At 49.0% G+C, this 18,833-nt stretch overlaps 2 non-coding genes across 2 annotated transcripts; both read right to left on the minus strand.

Annotated features, from left to right (window-relative positions):
• Positions 1–3,600: 3,600 nt before the first annotated feature.
• On the minus strand, positions 3,601–3,683 carry trnal-uag (transfer RNA leucine (anticodon UAG)). The gene has a single exon. It is a non-coding gene; the product is annotated as a tRNA-Leu (tRNA).
• A 3,716-nt stretch (positions 3,684–7,399) lies between these two features.
• On the minus strand, positions 7,400–7,482 carry trnal-uaa (transfer RNA leucine (anticodon UAA)). Its single transcript has one exon. It is a non-coding gene; the product is annotated as a tRNA-Leu (tRNA).
• Between the last annotated feature and the right edge of the window lie 11,351 nt (positions 7,483–18,833).

The raw sequence follows: 18,833 nt of genomic DNA on the forward strand, positions 1-18,833 counted from the left end.
CACTAGGGACAATTTACAACAGCCAATTTACCTATTAACCTGCAGTCTTTGCTTGTGGGAGGAAACCAGAGCACCCAGCAGAAATACACACAGTCACAGGGAGAACTTGCAAACTCTGCACAGGCAGTACCCAGAACTGAACCTGGGTTGCGAGAGCTGTGAGGTTGCAGTGCCAACCACTGTGCCATTGTGCTGCCCCAAGTCTAGTTTATGGTACCTTTTCAAACACAATTTTGATGTCCAGACACGCACCATTAACCTCACCACCCTCGTCAACTCTCTCTGAAACTTCATCAAAGAAATTAATTCATTAATTATTTCAGACACAATCTTCTGTTAACCAATCTGTACTGGCTGTCATTTATCAGCCCATGTTCTACCAAGTGACAGTTAATTTCCTCCTGGATAATTGTCTCTAAAAGTTTCCCCACCACCGACATTAGACTAATTGGTCTGTAGTTCCTGGGTTTATCTCTCTTTTTAAACAGGGCTGTAATATTCACAACCCTTGCAGACTTATCTTTTAATTCTGGAAAGTCTATTGCAGACAATCACTTTGGGCATGACTTTAACCAATTAAAGCAACAGGATACTTGATTAATAAGTCCAGAACTTTTATTGAGAGTAAAATAGTACTTAATAATTGAAAGTAAAATTATACTTAACAAACTTGGGGAATATAACTTTACAGCTCTGGGGTCTGGTCGAGCTTGGTCTCAGAGCGTCACGGTCCTCTTTGTCCAGTCTAGATCCCTCATCAGGTGGAGAACTTGTTCGATGATCTGAGGCTTTACCCCAGAGGCCTTCTAGTGTTCCTGCACACTGAAACCTTACAAGATCCCTACTTTTAACCCCTGGATGGCCATCACACCACCATGTAAAATAATAATTGGTCCTAGCTGTTGCTAGGTACATTTAATTAGTTCTTAATAATGTCTTCCACTAACAGTCACCTGTAAGTGTGCGATATCCTGTCAAAAGCCTTCTCCTGGTCCAGGCTGATGAGGCAGGTGTCCACCCTCCTGTCCCATACATAGGTGATCATATCCCTGAGTAGCGCAAAGCTATCAGAGATTGTCCTGCCTGGTATAGTATAGGTCTGATCAGGGTGAATCACCAACTCCAGAGCAGACTTGAATCGACTGGCTATGTCTTTTGACAGAATCTTGTCGTCAGCATGAAGCAGAAATTGGGCCACCAATTTCTGATTTCTGTCCTCTCCCCCTTCTGCTTGTCGATGAGGGTGATGATGCCTTTCCTCATGGATTCTAACATGCTGCCAGCCTGGAGCATACTCTTGTTTACTGGCAGACATGTTGATTCTTTCCTCAAATCAGTGCACAATAAAAGAGACTGATTCTGTCAGGCTCCTTTTTATACAGGCCACCTGGACCTGGCTGAGAAAGGCAGAGTGAGAGCAGGGAGGGGAGGAGACAAGAGTGAAGATTAAACAGAGAGCTAGATGGAGGAGACACCCAGAGTGACAGACAGAGAGAGAACGGCCCCTCATCTTTCAGCTCCACCTCCAGTTTCCTCCGGGCTGCCAATTTCAAACCCTTTATTAACAGTAGAACCAAAACCCAGCTCTCCACACAAACCCTTCCAGACTCGGCCTTCATAGTCAAGGCTTTCCAGAAAGCCGGAGCTTTTAAATATGGTCCCGATGCAATTAACACTCAGTAATATTCCCACCTAAACACAGTCCATTCTATACTAAGAAACCTCCTCAGTAACATCACCATTTCCTCACACATCCGCTTCCAGCAGTTCACAGCACCTTACTGCAGCTGTTTGGGGAATCTCCTGTGTTAAGATTGGAGTTGGAAAGCGGCCTTTACCCGGCAGTGTTATTGTCTCACACTGAATCTGCCAGACATCCTGTTCTCTTTATTGCGAGAGAGAAAGCACGGATTTAGGAAATGTTCATTTGAAATGATCTCTATTGAGAACGAGCCCGGCCGTGGGACAGGTATTCCAGTGCAAAGAGCTGTCCATGACCGAGTGTTGCAGACTGGCACATTGCAACGTCCAAGACTATGTGCTGTGGGACGGCATTAAAGCTTGGGGAAGCCACCATGGAGACTCAATGGGGAAAGGCTGCAGTCTGAGGCCCTAGTAGGCCATAGTACAGTGAGGGGCTGGAATCCGTGAAAAACCCCTCGGGCTGTTTGCACCAGAGAATGTTTGATTTGTAATGTAAATACTGTAAATATAACCTGTGCAGGCAGGGATAGTGAGATACATCATGTACATTATTGAAGGAAACTGATCTGTATTGTACCTTATGTAATATTAAATTTGAACTGCTTTGCAATGTAATTGCACAAATTATATGAATAAAATACATATTGTGCAAAAGAAAGCAGCTTTCCTGTCAACACACACCTTGTCTCAGGGCACAACTTTCCTGTGATCTTGTCATACCCAACTTCGCTCTATATCTTCTGACACACACACTTTACAGTCTGTCATTTCCAAAAACAAGCATTCTAAAATCAAAAGACCTTTTGTTTATTTCTCCTTTCTTTTCATTTCTCCTCTATTCTTCTCAATCACTCCCTTCAACAGTCCTATTCAGATCAAGGTGGAATGTGAATAGTGTCACAACTCACCTGACACTATTATTACCCTTCTTTTCTCTTGTCTCATTCAATGGGAAAGTTTTATTCACCAGTCTGTTGCTGTTTTACACTCTTGCCATACCATCTGGTATTGCATCCATCTGAATTCTGTGCTTTCATGGCCTTATATTTCTTTTCCACTTCTGGATGATTTGTTTGCTTCAGTTCCATTCAACCAGGCTGGACCACAGGGAAGCTTAGAACCTTTGCCTTGGATGGGTCCACGTTGATCCATTACATTCAGAATCACCTCCTTGAAATAACTCCATAGTACAACTACAGTAACCACACAGCATCTGCTTCAAACACTCCTCCACATTTTATCTGTTCTGACCGTCAACACCTCCAGCTCTTTTGTTTAAGTGGAACCCATCAGGTGTGTATAGGCTCCTTCTATTCTGAAAGCTGTAGCACTGGTTCAGGGAATTCAGCCCTGTTTCTCTACTCGAAAGGATCAGCCATGCTTGATCTGCCTCGTATTTTGCTTTTATTGCAACGTTACAAGACCTCCAATCCTCTGGCACCACACCTGTATCCAGTGAGGGATTGGAAAATGATGGTCAGACCTTCCACTATTTCTTCCCTGGCTTCTTTCAACAGCCTGGGGTACATTTCAACTGGTCCTGATGATTTATCCACATTCAACGATGCTCATCCCATTAAGACTTCCTCTCTCCTTAAGATATCACGTCCAATACTTCACACTCCTCCTCCTTAATAACAATATCTGCATCACCCTCTCATTCGGGAAAACAGTAAAGTATTCATTCAGGATATTGGCAACATCTTCCACCACGATACAAAGGTTACATTTTTGATCTTTTATGTGCCCTGCTGTTTGCTTCGTTGCCTCTGACTCTCATGTTTTGTTGCAACATCTTTGGGTCCATTGTTACTTTGTTTGTCCATGTTCTTTCCTGCTTTCTCTTTGCTCTTCACCGCTGCTCCCAAACGCCTCCAGTTCAGTCAAAACACAACTTGTCAGAAGTGAGATTCGAACCCACGCCTCCAATGGAGATTGCGACCTAAACGCAGCGCCTTAGACCGTTCGGCCATTCTGACTGCTGGCGATATACTGTCAATGCTAAGGAAATTATTCATTCTTTGTGAAAGTATTTGTGAGATTGTGGAAATGTCTGGAAGTGGAAAGACCGGCGGGAAAGCTCGGGCCAAGGCCAAGTCTCGCTCCTCCCGGGCTGGACTGCAGTTCCCGGTGGGCCATGTTCACAGGCTCCTGAGAAAGGGTAACTAAGCTGAGCGTGTGGGTGCCGGAGCCCCGGTCTTTCTGGCTGCTGTGCTCGAGTATCTGATCGCTGAAATCCTCGAGCTGGCCGGCAACGCGGCCCGGGACAACAAGAAGAACCGCATCATCTCCAGACACCTGCAGCTGGCCGTCCGCAACGACGAGGAGCTCAACAAGCTGCTGGGAGGGGAGACCATCGCTCAGGGCGGGGTGCTGCCTAATATCCAGGCCTTGCTGCTGCCCAAGAAAACCAGCGCTCAGAGCTCCCAGAAAAAGTAAAGCGGCCGAAATGTCATCGAATAAACCAAAGGCTCTTTTCAGAGCCACCCACAGTCTCTGTGAAAGGGCTGGTTACTGTCAGGAGGGAATCAGAGATGGAGTTATTGGAACAGTGGATTGACCTGTTTCACATCTGTCCAGGTGTGTTTTCAGTTCCCTCTCTGGATTTCGCTCTGTTTCTCTGCTCACACATCTCCCCCTCTAGTTAAGTGAAGAAGTGAACTACAGGGTGTCAGAATCAACAATTTAATAAATCCCGCTGCCTTCGATTTGATAAATCCCGAGATTATCCCGGTACATTAACGGGAACTGGTTCGGAGCTGATGAATTAATTTAATAATGGAAGTGTCCGTGTTAATTCTCTGTTTTTCATTTGGACAGTTTGAATTGTGTTTTTATTTCTCTCCGGTGATCTGAGTGCCGCTTCTCAATGAGAATCTGCTCCCGGAACAGAGTAAATGCAGGAAGGAAGAGGCCATTCTCGGGCTGTGTGTCTCTCTCCTAACCTGATCTGTTTAGACCGCACTGTTCCCAGAGGACGGAATCAGTGAGAGTTGTGCACACACAGGAGCTGAGTCCGTTGCAGCGCTTTAATATGTGCCTTCCCCCCGGCCCTCCCTATTCTCCGGACACAGAGCTGTCTGTTCCCCCCGGCGGCGGGATAGGGTCGGGGATTCTCTCCCCGCAGTGTCAGGGTCTGCAGCCCCGGGGAACTGGCGGTTTCAGTCAGAGTGACCGAGCTAACTTACATATCCTGTGTACTGATCTCCAATGGATTCAAATATTAGTGAACTCATTGGGTAATGTTTGTAAATAACCCTCATGTGAACGGACCCGACTCCATTAATGCCTTCCAAATAAAACTGGGATCCATTTCTTTCCCCCAAATGCCAGCTAACGGATCCCAGGAGCGGGGTTGAGATTGTGCTGAGCAGCAATGAGTCTCCGGTAATGCTGCTTTCTAAATTCCAGACCAGCTCTCAGTCCAACAGGCCTTTCGGGAAAGTGATGTGACAAAACAGAAACCATGTGACCGCCCCTTCAATCTAATGGGTTTGATGATGAACAGAGATGGCAGCTCTTTCCTTTGCTGATTTGGTGGCTCTGAAAAGAGCCCTTGTTACACTTGTTACTGAAGCTGGGTTTAAGGTGCGTTCCCCGCGGATGCGGCGGGCCAGCTGGATGTCTTTGGCCATGATGGACCGGGATCATTCTGGTGAATCTGCTCATTTTCCGACAGAAGCATCAGTCGCTGTTTGAACTGTTTAAAGTCAGGGGTGTATTAGCAGCCAGAAAGTGAAGGGCAGTTCATTGCTCCCTGCAGCATTATCCGCCTCTTTCAGGAGAAATGATCAGAAACCGCTCGTTTCTGTCAGTCCCCGAGAAGCCTGTGAGAAGCGGTTAGTCGCTAATTTGTTCCTTTTACAGAGAGGAAGCTGATATTTGTCCCGTTTTAAATTGCTGAACCGGACCTTCCTCCCGCCGCTTACAGTTAACAGATTGACAAATGAAAACGATTCCTAAAATCGCGTCAGGATTTTGTGACGGTAAATACAGTAAAACAGAACATAAAATGAGAGGTTTTAAAATTGTTGCCTGAAAATTGAAATTTTCCATCACTTCAATTCCTTCCTGCTCTGGAATTGCCGGGCTTTTTTCAATTGGAAAATCTAAGCCAATGAGAACTTCTATTTACTTATATGTGATTCTCCTATTGGTTAAGAATTGGATTGAGAAGCGGGTGACCAATCAGAGACAGAGTCAAACTGCGGGGATTCCAGGCCCCCAGTAACTGAGCTGAAACTGTTCAGATTGACAAACCCTGGCAGTAGCTTCACACATTGGACACTTCACACTGAGTCATTCAAGGGCTGGTGTGAAAGAAGCTTCAGATCCTGTCATTACTCTCTGACTCATTATTCATCTAGAACCAAACAATTAGTAAATGTGAAGCAGTGAAGAGACTTTTCACTCTCACTGCAGAATGTGTCATCTGGCGAAATTAGGAACTATTATTTTCGGAGATTCCAGGTACATTCCTCCCTGAACAAATCCATTCCTCACATTCCCGATCACAGCCTATCGCAGCTCCTGTTGTCACCCGACTCCAGCTGAATTGGAGAAACTCATGTGTTGGGGTTTGAGTTGTGAGGTGGGGTTTCTCCGCCAGTGTTCCTGTCTCACAGACTCTCCCCCTGAATTTGTGAACTGAGACTGTACCGAACACATCTCCAGTTAGAGAGAGGGCCGGATATCCCTCTGTTTTATTACAGAGAGTGGGGAAAAGTCTGGGTGGAGGGGAGTCACCAGGGATCCTGGATTTACTCCAAATCATTTCCATGTGGAATCTGCAGGCGGGGCCGGGACAGGGATCATTTGATCAGGGGATCAGCTCTTTCCTGAGAGATGTGGGTGGCTCTGAGAAGAGCCTTTGTGTTCAGATGTTTCCAAGTTTCCCGCGCTCTTTCACTTCTTTCCAGACCCTGCTTTCTGAGCCTTCGCTGCTTTCGGCTTGACCTTGCTCTTCCATGTCTGCACTTTCTTCAGCGCCTTTCCGCCCGCCGCACTCTTGCTTTTTTTGACCTTCTTTGCAGCAGACTTTTTCTGAAGCGCTGCTTTCTTCACCACCTTATTTGGCGTTGCCGCCGCCTTGCTGCTCGTTTTCTTGGCTGTTACTTTCTTTGTTGTCACTTTCACGTCTGCTGGTTTCTTCACTAAAGATTTCTTGTCTGCTGGTTTCTTCACTGAAGATTTCTTGTGTGCTGGTTTCTTCACCTTCTTTCCCACATTTCCCTAGGTTTTCCTTCTTGCTGATTTTGATGGAGCCGGAGGCTCCCTGTCCCTTGCTATGCACCAGGGAGCCTTTGTTCACATTCCTCTTGATACTTTGCTTGATCTGGGTTTTGAGCTTCTCCTGAGCGGTGGCAGACCTGCAAGAAATCAACTACCAGCTAGCGTATAAAGAGAGACCAAGGCTCAGGGCCTTCAGTTACCTGGAGGGGAGTCGGAGAGGCAGCGGATCCTGTGAGGAACCACAATCCAGGAAGGATGAGAAGGTCATTGTCAGGGGACAGAGGAGATTAAGTTAAAGATTTACCAGTTTATAAGCAAGCGCGGAGCCAAGGAAAGGTGCTGGGGCAGATCAAATAATAGGAAGCTGTGATCAGTTCGAAGGCAAGAGTGATTAAATGACAGAAGAGATGATGGTGCAAGGCAAAAGTCAGGGAAAGAAAAAGTAACATTTGGTAAGCACAGATACCAGGAGTGGGGTTTGAACCCACGCAGACACATGTCTATTGGAGCTTAAGTCCAACGCCTTAACCACTCGGCCATCCTGGTACATTAGCCAACCACTGAAAATGAAATTTAATGTGATCCGGGTGCCATCTGGCCTTTCACAATAGAAAGTTATGACTCCTCTCCCATGCTGAATTGGACCCTTCATTATTTATGAACCTCAATCGGATCACCCCTCAGTCTAGGTTTCTCTAAGGTGTAGGGTCCCAACTCTTTTAGTCTAACTTGATAACCAAGATGTCTTATACTGGGAATTCGTCGAATGTCTCTCCTCTGTACCCTTTCCAAAGCCTCAATATCACCCATCATGTGAGGAGACCAAGACTGGATACAATATTCCAAGTGAGTCCTGACCAAGGTTTCATAAAAGGACAAATTCGGGACATCTCAGATACTGAAGGAGTCCATGTCCAGAAGCAGCAAGACCTGGACAACATTCAGACTTGGGCTGCTAAGTGGCAAGTAACATTCACACCACATAAGTACCAGGCAATGACCATCTCCAACAAGAGAGAATGTAACCATCTCCCTTTGACGTTCAACAGCATTACCATCGCTGAATCCCCCCACCATCAACATCCTGGGGGTTACCATTGACAAAAGCTTAACTGGACCATTCATATACATACTCTGGCTACAAGAGTAAATCAGATAGTGGGAATTCTGTGATGAGTAACTCAGCTCAAGGCACATGGTGAAATGCTCATTAGGAGAGCTGGAGAAATGGACTGGTCAGGTGGGCAGAAAAGTGGCAAATGGAATTCAACTTGGAGAAGTGTGAGGTGATGCCTTTGGTGAGGTCAAACACAGCAAAGGAAGACACAATTAATGGGTGAATGCTGAGAGGTGCAGAGGAAGTGAGGGACCTTGAAGTGAATGTCCACAAATCCCTGAAAGTAGCAGGATAGGTTGATAAGTTGGTTGAGAAGGCTTATGGAATCCTTTCCTTTATTAGCCAATGTATAGAATATAAGAGCAGGGAGGTTATGCTGGAAATGTATAAATCATAAGTTAGGCCACAACTTGAGTTCTGTGTGCAGTTCTGGTCACCTGATTCCAGAAAGGATGTAATTGCACTAGAGAGGTTACAGAGGAGATTTATGAGGATGTTGCCAGGACTGGAAAAATGCAGCTATGAGGAAAGATTGGATAGACTGGGGTTGTTCTCCTTGTAATAGAAGAGGCTGAGGGGAGATTTGATTGAAATGTACAAAATTGTGAGGGGTCTGGATAGAATGGATGGGAAGGGTCTATTTACCTTAGTAGGGAGGTCAGTGACGAGGGGGCATAGATTTAAAGTGATGTGTTGAACAATTAGAGGGAGATGAGGAAAGGTTTTTTCACCCAGAGGGCTGTGGGAGTCTGGAACCCACTGCCTGTAAGGGTAGCTGAGGCAGAAACCCTCAACTCATTTAAAAGGAGTCTGGATGTGCACCTCAAGTGCCTGAACCTGCAGGGCTACGGTCCAAATGCTGGACAATGGGATTCAGCTGGGTGGCTCGTTTTTTGGCCTGCCTATGCTGTAAACTTTCTATGTTCTATGATTCTATGCAGACACAATGGGCCCAATGGCCTCCTTCTCCACTGTAATAATGTTGTGATTTTTGACTCTCCAAAACTTGTCAACCATCTACAAGGCACAAACCAGGATGAGTGCAGCACCAACAATACTCTAGAAACTCGACACTGTTCAGGACAAAGCAGCCGCCTTGATTGTCACCCCATTCACCACCTTAAACATTCACTCCCTTCACCACTGACGCACAGTGGCAGTAGTGTGTACCATCTACCAGATGCACTGCTGCAACTCACCAAGGCTCCGCAGACAGCACCTTCCAAACCGAAGACCTCCACCACCTTGAAGGACAAGGGCTGCAGATGCATGGAAACACCACCATGTGCAAGCTCCCCTCCAAGTCACACACCATCTGATCTGCAAATATATCGCTGTTCATTCACTGATGCTGGGTCAAAATCCTGGATCTCCCTTCCTAACAGCACTGTGGGTGTACCTACACCACATGGAGTGCAGCAATTCGAGAAGGGAGCTCACTGCCACCTTGTCAAGGACAATTAGGGATGGGTAACAAATTCTGGACTTGCCAGTGTCGCTCACATCCCATGAAAGAATATGCCTCATTTTATACTCAATTGTCCTCTGAATGCAGCCCAACCCTCTATTTGCTCCAACTATCACTTCACAGCATTGCTGCTGTACCTTTCGAGATCTGTGCACTAGAACATCCAGATCTCTGCTCAAAATTATTTTCTTTTTTCCACCTACTTTAATGTTTTTCCCTGAAGGGTGTATGAATGTTGAGCATTCGCCCTGTCCACATGAATAACACTGCACTTACCCAAATTAAACATCATTTACCAGTCATGAACCCAATCTCCCAACACATTAAGATCAGCCTGAAACAGTCGAGTATCGTCTACAGTCTGAACACTCGCACAGATCTTCAAATCATCTGTCAATTTACAGATGGTGCCCCCTACACCTACATCCAGATCATTAATAAAAATAGTAAAGAGCAACAGTCCCAACACCGATCCCTGTGGGACACCACTGGTAACTGGTCTCCAAACAGATCCAGATCCATCTGTAACTACTTTCTGCCAACGTCCTGCCAGTCAGTTCCCAATCCAGATCAATATATGACCACTGATACCAGGGACATTAATCTTATAGAGAAGCCTCTTGTGTGGAACCTTATCAAAATCTTTTGGATGAGATCAGCTAATTGAACACAGGCTGGGGATGAGGCCTAGGCCTGTCCCGCTTTGTGTGTGGGTCTCAGAACCACACAAGGTGAGATCAGCTCACTGAGCACAGGCCCATCCTGCTCTATATAGTGCTCAGTACCTCGCCAAATGAGAATAACTAACACACCACAGGCCATGGAGCCTCGGCCCATCCTTCCCTGATTGCGGTTCAGTGCCAACCAGGTCAGATTAGCTAATTCAGCACAGGCCGGAGATGGAAGCTGGATCTTTCCTGCTCTGGGGGCTCCGTACCATACCAGGTGCGATGAAGTAAAATACCACAGGCCGGGGATGGAGCCTGAGATTTCCCTGTTCTGTGTGGGGCTCTGTACAACAATGTGTGAGAAGAACTATCATCCCTCAGGCTGAGGAAGGAGCCTGGGCCCATTCTGTTCTGTGTGGCTCCTACCACACTGAGTGGGATCAGATAACTCAACACAGGCCATGAATACAACCAGGCCCTTTCCTGCTCCGTGTGGCTCAGTATCACACCAGGTGGCATCAGCTAACACAGCACAGGCTGGGGCTGGGGCTGGAGCTGGAGCCTGGGCCCGCCCTGCTCTGTGGGCTCAGTAACAACCCGTAAGATGAACTTTTTTCAAAAGACTTCAGTGTATTTATCTCTGTCCAACACTCTGAGGCAGCTTTCTGTGTTTATAAAGAGTGTAATTTATTGACTGGTCTCTTGGATCAAACAGGGTAACAGACAGAGGTCTGTGTGCAGAGGGTTTGGAGGTGAGCTCTGATTCCTAAGCCTTTCTGGACTGTGAGGAATAAAGAATGAATGAGAGAGAGAGAATGTGGGAGAAGGGATGATGGAAGAATTTGTCCGTGAACCTGATTAAAAGTGGCTCAAACGCAAGATAATATTAAGATATCAAGAGCAGAACATTAACATAATCTGAGTTCCGCGATCTGGTCGGGTCCCATTCCCCTGAAGTGAGGAATGAACGGGTGGGGAAATTCCACCTGGAGTTATATTTGTCTCCAATGAAGATGAGTCCACAGTGAGGATGGAATAGCTCAGTTGGGAGAACACTAGATTGAAGAACCAGGATACAATCCCTGGTTTCAACAGTTTTAATTTGGTGTCTCCATCAGTTTAAGTAGAGAGAATCAGAGGGGAGATTTTCCACTCTTGACCCCATGGGCTGAATTTTAAACTAACGGTGCGGCTCTCGGCAGAGACACCGTGAGTGGGTGCCGTCACCACACGAGTGAAATGTGGCCGGCCGACCCCGATCACGGAGCAGCTGACCAATTAATGAAGGGGAGGCGTGGGGCCCATGTAAACAAGGACCAGAGGTAGGGAACGAGGCACCGATGGCACCGACATCTGACACAACGGCAGGTGCTGGCACCATATTGAAAGGACTGCCAGACCTGTATTCACTGCTGCCTGGTTTAAAGGAGTGTCTTCCTGAGAGCCCTCTGCTGTCCCAGAACCCGTTCTGCTGCCTCTGCTGTCCCAGAACCCGTTCTGCTGCCTCTGCTGCCCCAGGTCCCGTTCTGCATCCTCTGCTGTCCCAGAACCCGTTCTGCTGCCTCTGCTGCCCCAGGTCCCGTTCTGCTGTCCCAGGACCCGTTCTGCTGCCCCAAGATCCATTCTGTTGCCTCTGATGCCCCAGGACCCGTTCTGCTGCATCTGCTGTCCCAGAACCCGTTCTGCTGCCTCTGCTGCCCCAGGTCCCGTTCTGCTGTCCCAGGACCCGTTCTACTGCCCCAAGACCCATTCTGCTGTCTCTGCTGCTCCAGGACCCGTTCTGCTGCCTCTGCTGTCCCAGAACCCGTTCTGCTGCCTCTGCTGCCCCAGGTCCCGTTCTGCTGTCCCAGGACCCGTTCTACTGCCCCAAGACCCATTCTGCTGTCTCTGCTGCTCCAGGACCCGTTCTGCTGCCTCTGCTGTCCCAGAACCCGTTCTGCTGCCTCTGATGCACCAGGACCCGTTCTGCTGCCCCAGGTCCCGTTCTGCCTCCTCTGCTGCTCCAGGACCCGTTCTGCTGCCCCAGGACCAGTTCTGCTGCCTCTGCTGCCCCAGGACCCGTTCTGCTGCCTCTGCTGCCCCAGAACACGTTCTGTAGCCTCTGCTGCCCCAGGGCCCGTTCTGCTGCCCCAGGACCCGTTCTGCTGCCTCTGCTGCTCCAGGACCCGTTCTGCTGCATCTGCTGCCCCAGGACCTGTTCTGCTGCCTCCGCTACCCCAGGACCTGTTCTGCTGCATCTGCTGCCCCAGGACCTGTTCTGCTGCCTCCGCTGCCCCAGCACCCGTTCTGCTGCCTCTGCTGCTCCAGGATCCGTTCTGCTGCATCTGCTGCCCCAGGACCTGTTCTGCTGCCTCCGCTACCCCAGGACCTGTTCTGCTGCATCTGCTGCCCCAGGACCTGTTCTGATGCCTCCGCTGCCCCAGGACCTGTTCTGCTGCATCTGCTGCCCCAGGACCTGTTCTGCTGCCTCTGCTGCCCAGGACCCATTCTGCTGTCCCAGGACCCGTTCTGCTGTCACTGATGCCCCAGGACCCGTTCTGCTGTCACTGATGCCCCAGGACCCGTTCTGCTGTCTCTGCTGCCTGATAGGTAAGGAGCTGAATGCGAGCCTGCAGTGAACATGGTCCAATAGTTTAGCGATGCCTTCCTGCAGGTTCGCCTCCAGGTGACAACAGATAGGTGGAAGATCCTCTTCCCCAGGGATGGGAGGTGGAGACCTGTCCACCTGACCAAGCAAAGCTGCTTTGAGATAGTAGGTGAAGTCAGCAGCCGTGGGGTCACCCCCAAGACATGGATCCAGTGCAAGAAGTGGGTCAATGACCGGATCCGGGCTGCTCAGGCGCAAACTCAAAACACTTTGGACCCTTTGGACATTGCGCATGGCAGAGTGAGAGGGAGTGTTTGGTGGAAAGGGAGTGACCACCCAGTCATGTGTATTGGGGAAGGGCAGCAGGACATGCTGCCTGAGGCTTGGCTGCATCTCGGTGGGAGGTGCACATCAGTCATTGTATAAACTCACACAGTCCCTCGAGAGGGGCCACATGCAGGAGGAATATGTGTGTCCACATCATGGACTGCTGGACTATCACCATCAGAGATATTGGGTTTGTCCCCGCTGGGAGACTAACTTTGTTGATCATCGTGGCTGCAGGAGAAGACAGCCCACAATCGGAAAGAGCATGTCAAGACTGGCAGTGGATGCCTTATCTCCATGTCCTCATCCCGATGGAGGAGGAGGCCATGGAACAGGCCGGGCAGCAAAGCAGCTGCTCCATAGCTGATGGAGAGACAGGGACACCTACCTAAGAGAGTGAATGAACATCTCCTGGGGCACAAGGGTGCATCTGCTGCAAAGGAGCCACACTGCTCATCTGTTCACCACTGCATCAATGGAGCTGCACAGTAGGGGTGGTTGGAATGTCACGATGGGCAGACCCTAACCCTTCAATGTCCCTGTTTTCACATGCAGGCTAGGATGAAAGACAAGAGCGAAGAGCTGGAGAGACTGGGGGACAGCCAGACACCTCTGAGGAGGAGGAGGGAGCCTCAGAGGGTGCACCGTCACATCATTCCCCTGCACCCTCCACCAGCACAGTAACCCTCACTCGGTGGGTATCCACTCGCTGTTAGATTTGGGCACACAAGCTGGTGAGCACGTCACAGACAGGCCCGGGCAGATGACGGAGGCAGTGACAGCCGAGGCCACTGGCAGTTGGAAGTCTGTGGGAGGCCAGGCCCATGCTGAGTCCCAGGCTGATGACGTGCCTCTGGTGTCACCAGCAACACGGGAAATGCTGAAGCTGCAGCAAGAGGTCAGGCAACATCTGGCAGAGTTGCCGGAGGTTATGTGTACCCAAGTTCGGATGATGGAGGAGTCCATCCAGGCCTTGCATGCTGTACTGTCTCTGATGGGGGTGTGTCTGGCTTCCTTCCTTGAGAGATTGGTGACTCTGATGGAGAGCCAGATCCAGCCGACCAATCAGTGGCTGCCGGAGATGTGTGCAGACCTGCACTCCATCGCTTTGTCCATGAGCTCCATCCAGCGGTGACAAGGTGAGAGGGGGGACGAGGCACCTGAACTCTTCACCAGGTCCACGTCCCTCTCAGGTCAGCAGCGAGGTACAAGTGTGTCTTATAAGGGGGAGGAGCAGCTGGCTGCTACATCTGGGGTCTCCTCTCAGGGTGCTCCTGGTGTGGACAGTAGCTCCAAAGCCCCTCTGCCAGTGACAGAAGTGATGCCAGTGCCTGCCTCCATCACCCTCGGTGACAGAGGGGGGTCCCTGTACCTGTGCAGGAGGCCCTCAGTGTGCCGGGGCCCTCCAGGCCTCAGGCAGCAAGAGGACGGCCACCAATGTCATCCCAAGCCATGGGGCAGCAAGGTCAGCAGCCTGTCTCCACCTCAGCTGACAGAGCAAGGGGAGCACCACGTAAGAGCACGCAGAAAAGATTTCAGAAGAGCACCTTGATTCACTGAGGGGTTCACGGGTGAATGTACATTCCAGATGGATAGGGTTGTGTTTGTTGTCACACGGAATATAGAAATGATGTTCTCTCACTATGTCTCCTTCCTATTGTTGATGCCCTTTGGGACTTCATTTAAACCGTTCCTCCCAAGGGGCTGGAAGTGAGGGACCAAGCCCTGAGTTCACAAAGCTTCGTCCTTGTCACTGTGCGATGTGTACCTGGACGCTGCAGTACAGAAGGAAGGAGGCGACAACAGGGCTGTTTAAAGCTAAGACTTTATTGCTGTGGTTCCAGAAGGTGGTAAGGCTCAAAGGAAACTTGAATGTATAAGGGTGTCTCATGTCTCCCTTGTGTGTATCTCATGGCCCCTTTCCTGCTGTGCCTGAGGTTCTTCATCTGGCACTGCTTGGGCAGCATCCTCCTCCACATCCTCATCATCAGAGGAGACATCACACTCCACGATATCCTCACTGGTCAACACCTCACCCCTCTGTAATGCCAGATTGTGCTGTGCACAGAAAACCACCACGATATGCGAGACCCTCGCCGGGACATACTGAAGGGCTCCACTGGATCGATCTAGGCACCTGAATCTCATCTTCAGGAGACCAATGGCCTCCTTGATGGTCGCTCGGGTTGACCCGCAGCAGGTGTTGTACCTCTCCTCTGCATCCGTGCGTGGGTTCCTCACAGACGTCAGTAGTCATGTCCTCAGTGGGTAGCCCTTGTCTCCAAGGATCCATCTCTGAAAGCGGATGGGGCCGCGGCAAGGTTCTGGCACCTGGGAGTGCCTTGGTATGCAGGCGTTGTGGCTGCTTCCCGGGATTTGTGCACACACCTATGGGATCCATTTGCAGTGGTCGCAGACCAATTGCACACTGAGCAAGTGGAAGCCCTTCCTGTTGAAGGCTGCTGGCTGGTCTGCAGGAGCCTTGATGGTCACATGGGTGCAGTCAATGACACCCTACACCTGGTGGAATCCAGCGATGGCCCCAAATCCTATAGCTCTCTCAGCTTGACTGTTTGGATCAATGTGCACATAGTCACCGGCCCTCCTGAACAGGACATTGGTGACCTCGTTGATGCACTGATTCACTACAGACTGTGAGATTCCACACATATCTCCAGTGGATCCCCACAATGATCTGGTGGTGCAGAAGTTCAGTGGCACGGTGACCTTCAGTGACACTGGCATCAGGTGCCCACCAAGTCGCAAGGGGCACAGCTGCATCATGGCAGAGAGATCAGTGACGACCTCCGTGGAGAGGTGCAGTCTGCGGAGACACTGTCACTCGGACATCTGCAGGTTGTTGAACCTCGGCTGACGTGTTCCTCTGCCTCCTTCTCCAGCCTCCTGTTCGAGGCTGGCCTTCCTGTGGGCCCCCAAGCTGCTGTGGTGCCCCTGCTGGTGCCTGCGCCTCCCTCCCTTCCTCTCTACTCCTCCTCCTCCTCCTCAATGGGAGCCACGAATGAGGCCCATGACAGGTTGCCCCTCCCTGAGTGCAAGGCCTTCACAGTAAACAACACCCAGCCACATTTACCTCATTTGTCATCCTCAATGAAGTGGCACTGCCCCAATGGCACCCTGGTGTTGTTCCCTCTGCAGAGCTGGCACATTGGCCCCCTCTCCTGACAGTGTTTCCCGATGCCCTTTCCCCCTCCACCCTTGCTGCCAAGTGACGCTGCCTCACCCGATAGCTTCCCAGTGAAGCCAACACTCAGCTCCCACCTCCCAGTTGCCTCCTTTAACCAGGCGAGGCTCTGAAGACCCGTGGTTCCCGTGTGCTATTAGTTCAATTGGATCCAGTGAATAAAATTGCTGATAATTGGATTCATAAATACTTTAAATGCCTTCTTGCCGTGTGGATGTGCGAAGTCTGCCCTCCATGTCAGCCGCCGACAGGAAAATCCGGACCAACGTCTTCCATCCCTATTTTATACTCCCCCGCACCTCCCCCTCCCCGGCCTCCATTCCCGTCTCCAACGGTCCCTTAAAATTCTGGCACATGTCTCTAAGACTAATGGGAGTGAAACTACATCTGCTCCTTAGACTGAACAGGGAGAGCTGCTCTCTCTGTGTTTAAAGTGAATGAATCTGATCTTTACCTTGTCTTACTGGAACGTTCACTGTCTGGAAATGTCTGTTTGAAAATGTTTTCCTGTTATATTAATGGAGCGGAGGAGCAGATGTGAGGTACTGTTGAACAGAGAGGTTTGCAAGTGGGTGAAGGGGTGGAATGACGGTGTAAGTGAGAGGTGCAGTGAGTTGGCCATTCTCAATAGAGTGTCAGGAATGAAGGTCAGAGGAACAGACCAGGCTGGAAACACAGAAAGAGCGAGGAGAAGCTGGTGTGAAAAACAGAGATTAAACAACGGGCTTGTTCAGTTGGTTTGGGTCTGGTGTTTAGAATACCCGGTATCTGGGTTCACTTCCCTTCCAACTCAGCGAATTGTATCAACATTATGTTCATAAAACCAGAGAATGATACCCAAAGAAGGAGACCATTTGGTCCATTGTGTCAGTGCTGTCTCCTGTAATCTGTACATTTTTCCTTCCAGTATTTATCCCAATTGCTTTTCAAAGTTACGACTGAAGCTGCTTTCAAGTCCTGATCAGACAGTGCATTCCAGATCACAACACATCACTGTATAAAAAATCATTCCTCATTTCGCCTCTGGTTCTTTTCTCAGTCACCTGATAAATACATCCTCTGGTTACTGACCTTTTTGCCACTGGAAACAATTTCTCCTTATTTAACTTATTAAAAACCTTCTTGATGATGTCACATACTAGACTGCCAGTAAAACTGAAGCCCATGGAATAAAAGGGACAATGACAGCATGCATATGAAGTTTGCTGACTGATAGGAACATAGGAGCAGGAGTAGGCCATTCAGCCCGTCGAGCCCACCCAGCCATTCAATATGATGATGACTGATTGTCCACTTCAATGCCTTTTACCCACATTCTCTCCATCTCCCCTATGTCATTTGTATTTAGAAATCTGTCAATCTCTGCTTTAAACATACTCAATGACTGAGCTTCCACAGCCCTCTGAGGTAGAGAATTCCAAAGATTCACAACCCACTGAGTAAAGAAATTTCTCCTCATCTCTGTCCGAAGTGGCTTTCCCCTTACGTTGAAATTGTGTCCCCTGGTTTTAGACTCCTCAACCGGGGGAAACATCTTAGCTTCATCTACCTGTCTATCCCTTTAAATATTTTGTAAGTTTCAATGAGATCACCTCTCATTCTTCAAAACTCTAGAGAATACAGGCCCAGTTTCCCCAATCTCTCTTCATTTGACAGTCCCGCCATCCCGGGAACAAGTCTGGTGAACCTTCGTTCCACTCCCTCTATGGCAATGATATCCTTCCGAAGGTAAGGGGAACAAAACTTCACACAGTATTACAAAGTGCAGACCAACCAAGGTTATATACAATTGAAGCAAGGCTTCACTACTCCTGTACACAAATCCTCTTGCATATCCTCTAACATATCATTAGCCTTCCTAATTGCTTGCTGCACCTGCATGTTAGCTTTCAGTCACTTATTGACAAGGACACCCAGGCCCCTTTGTACATTCACACTCTTACCATTTAACAAATAATCTGCACATCTGCTTCTCCTACCAAAGTGGATAACCTCACATTTGTACACATTATATTTCATGTGCCACTTTCTTGTCCACTCACTAAGTCTGTCCAAATTCCCTTGAAGCCGCTTTGCATTTTCCTCACAACACACATTCCCACCTAGTTTTGTGTCATCTGCAAACTTGGAAATACTACATTTGGTCCCCGCATCCAAATCATGTGAACAGCTGGGTCACAGTGTGGTGGTGAACAGTTGTATTTCTGTCTGGAGGAAGGTTTACAGTGGGTTCCCCATGGTTCCTCATAACTTCAGTTATGTGCAGACACTGGAAAAGCTGGGGTTGTTCTCCTTGGAGCAGAGCAAGTTCAGAACAACTTTGACAGAGTTAGAATCAAGGAATCAAATGGTTACAGTACAGAAGGAGACCATACAGTCCATCATGTCCATGACAGCTCTTTGCAAGAGCAAATCAGCTAATTCCACTCCTCTGCCCTTTCATTGTAGCCCTGCAAATTTTCTCTATTCAGGTGTTTATCCAATTCCCTTTTGAAAGCCACGATTGAATCTGCCTCCAGCACACTCTC

This window comes from Heterodontus francisci, unplaced genomic scaffold (genome assembly GCF_036365525.1).
Source record: "Heterodontus francisci isolate sHetFra1 unplaced genomic scaffold, sHetFra1.hap1 HAP1_SCAFFOLD_51_2, whole genome shotgun sequence".
In the NCBI taxonomy this organism is placed as follows: Eukaryota; Metazoa; Chordata; class Chondrichthyes; order Heterodontiformes; family Heterodontidae; genus Heterodontus; species Heterodontus francisci.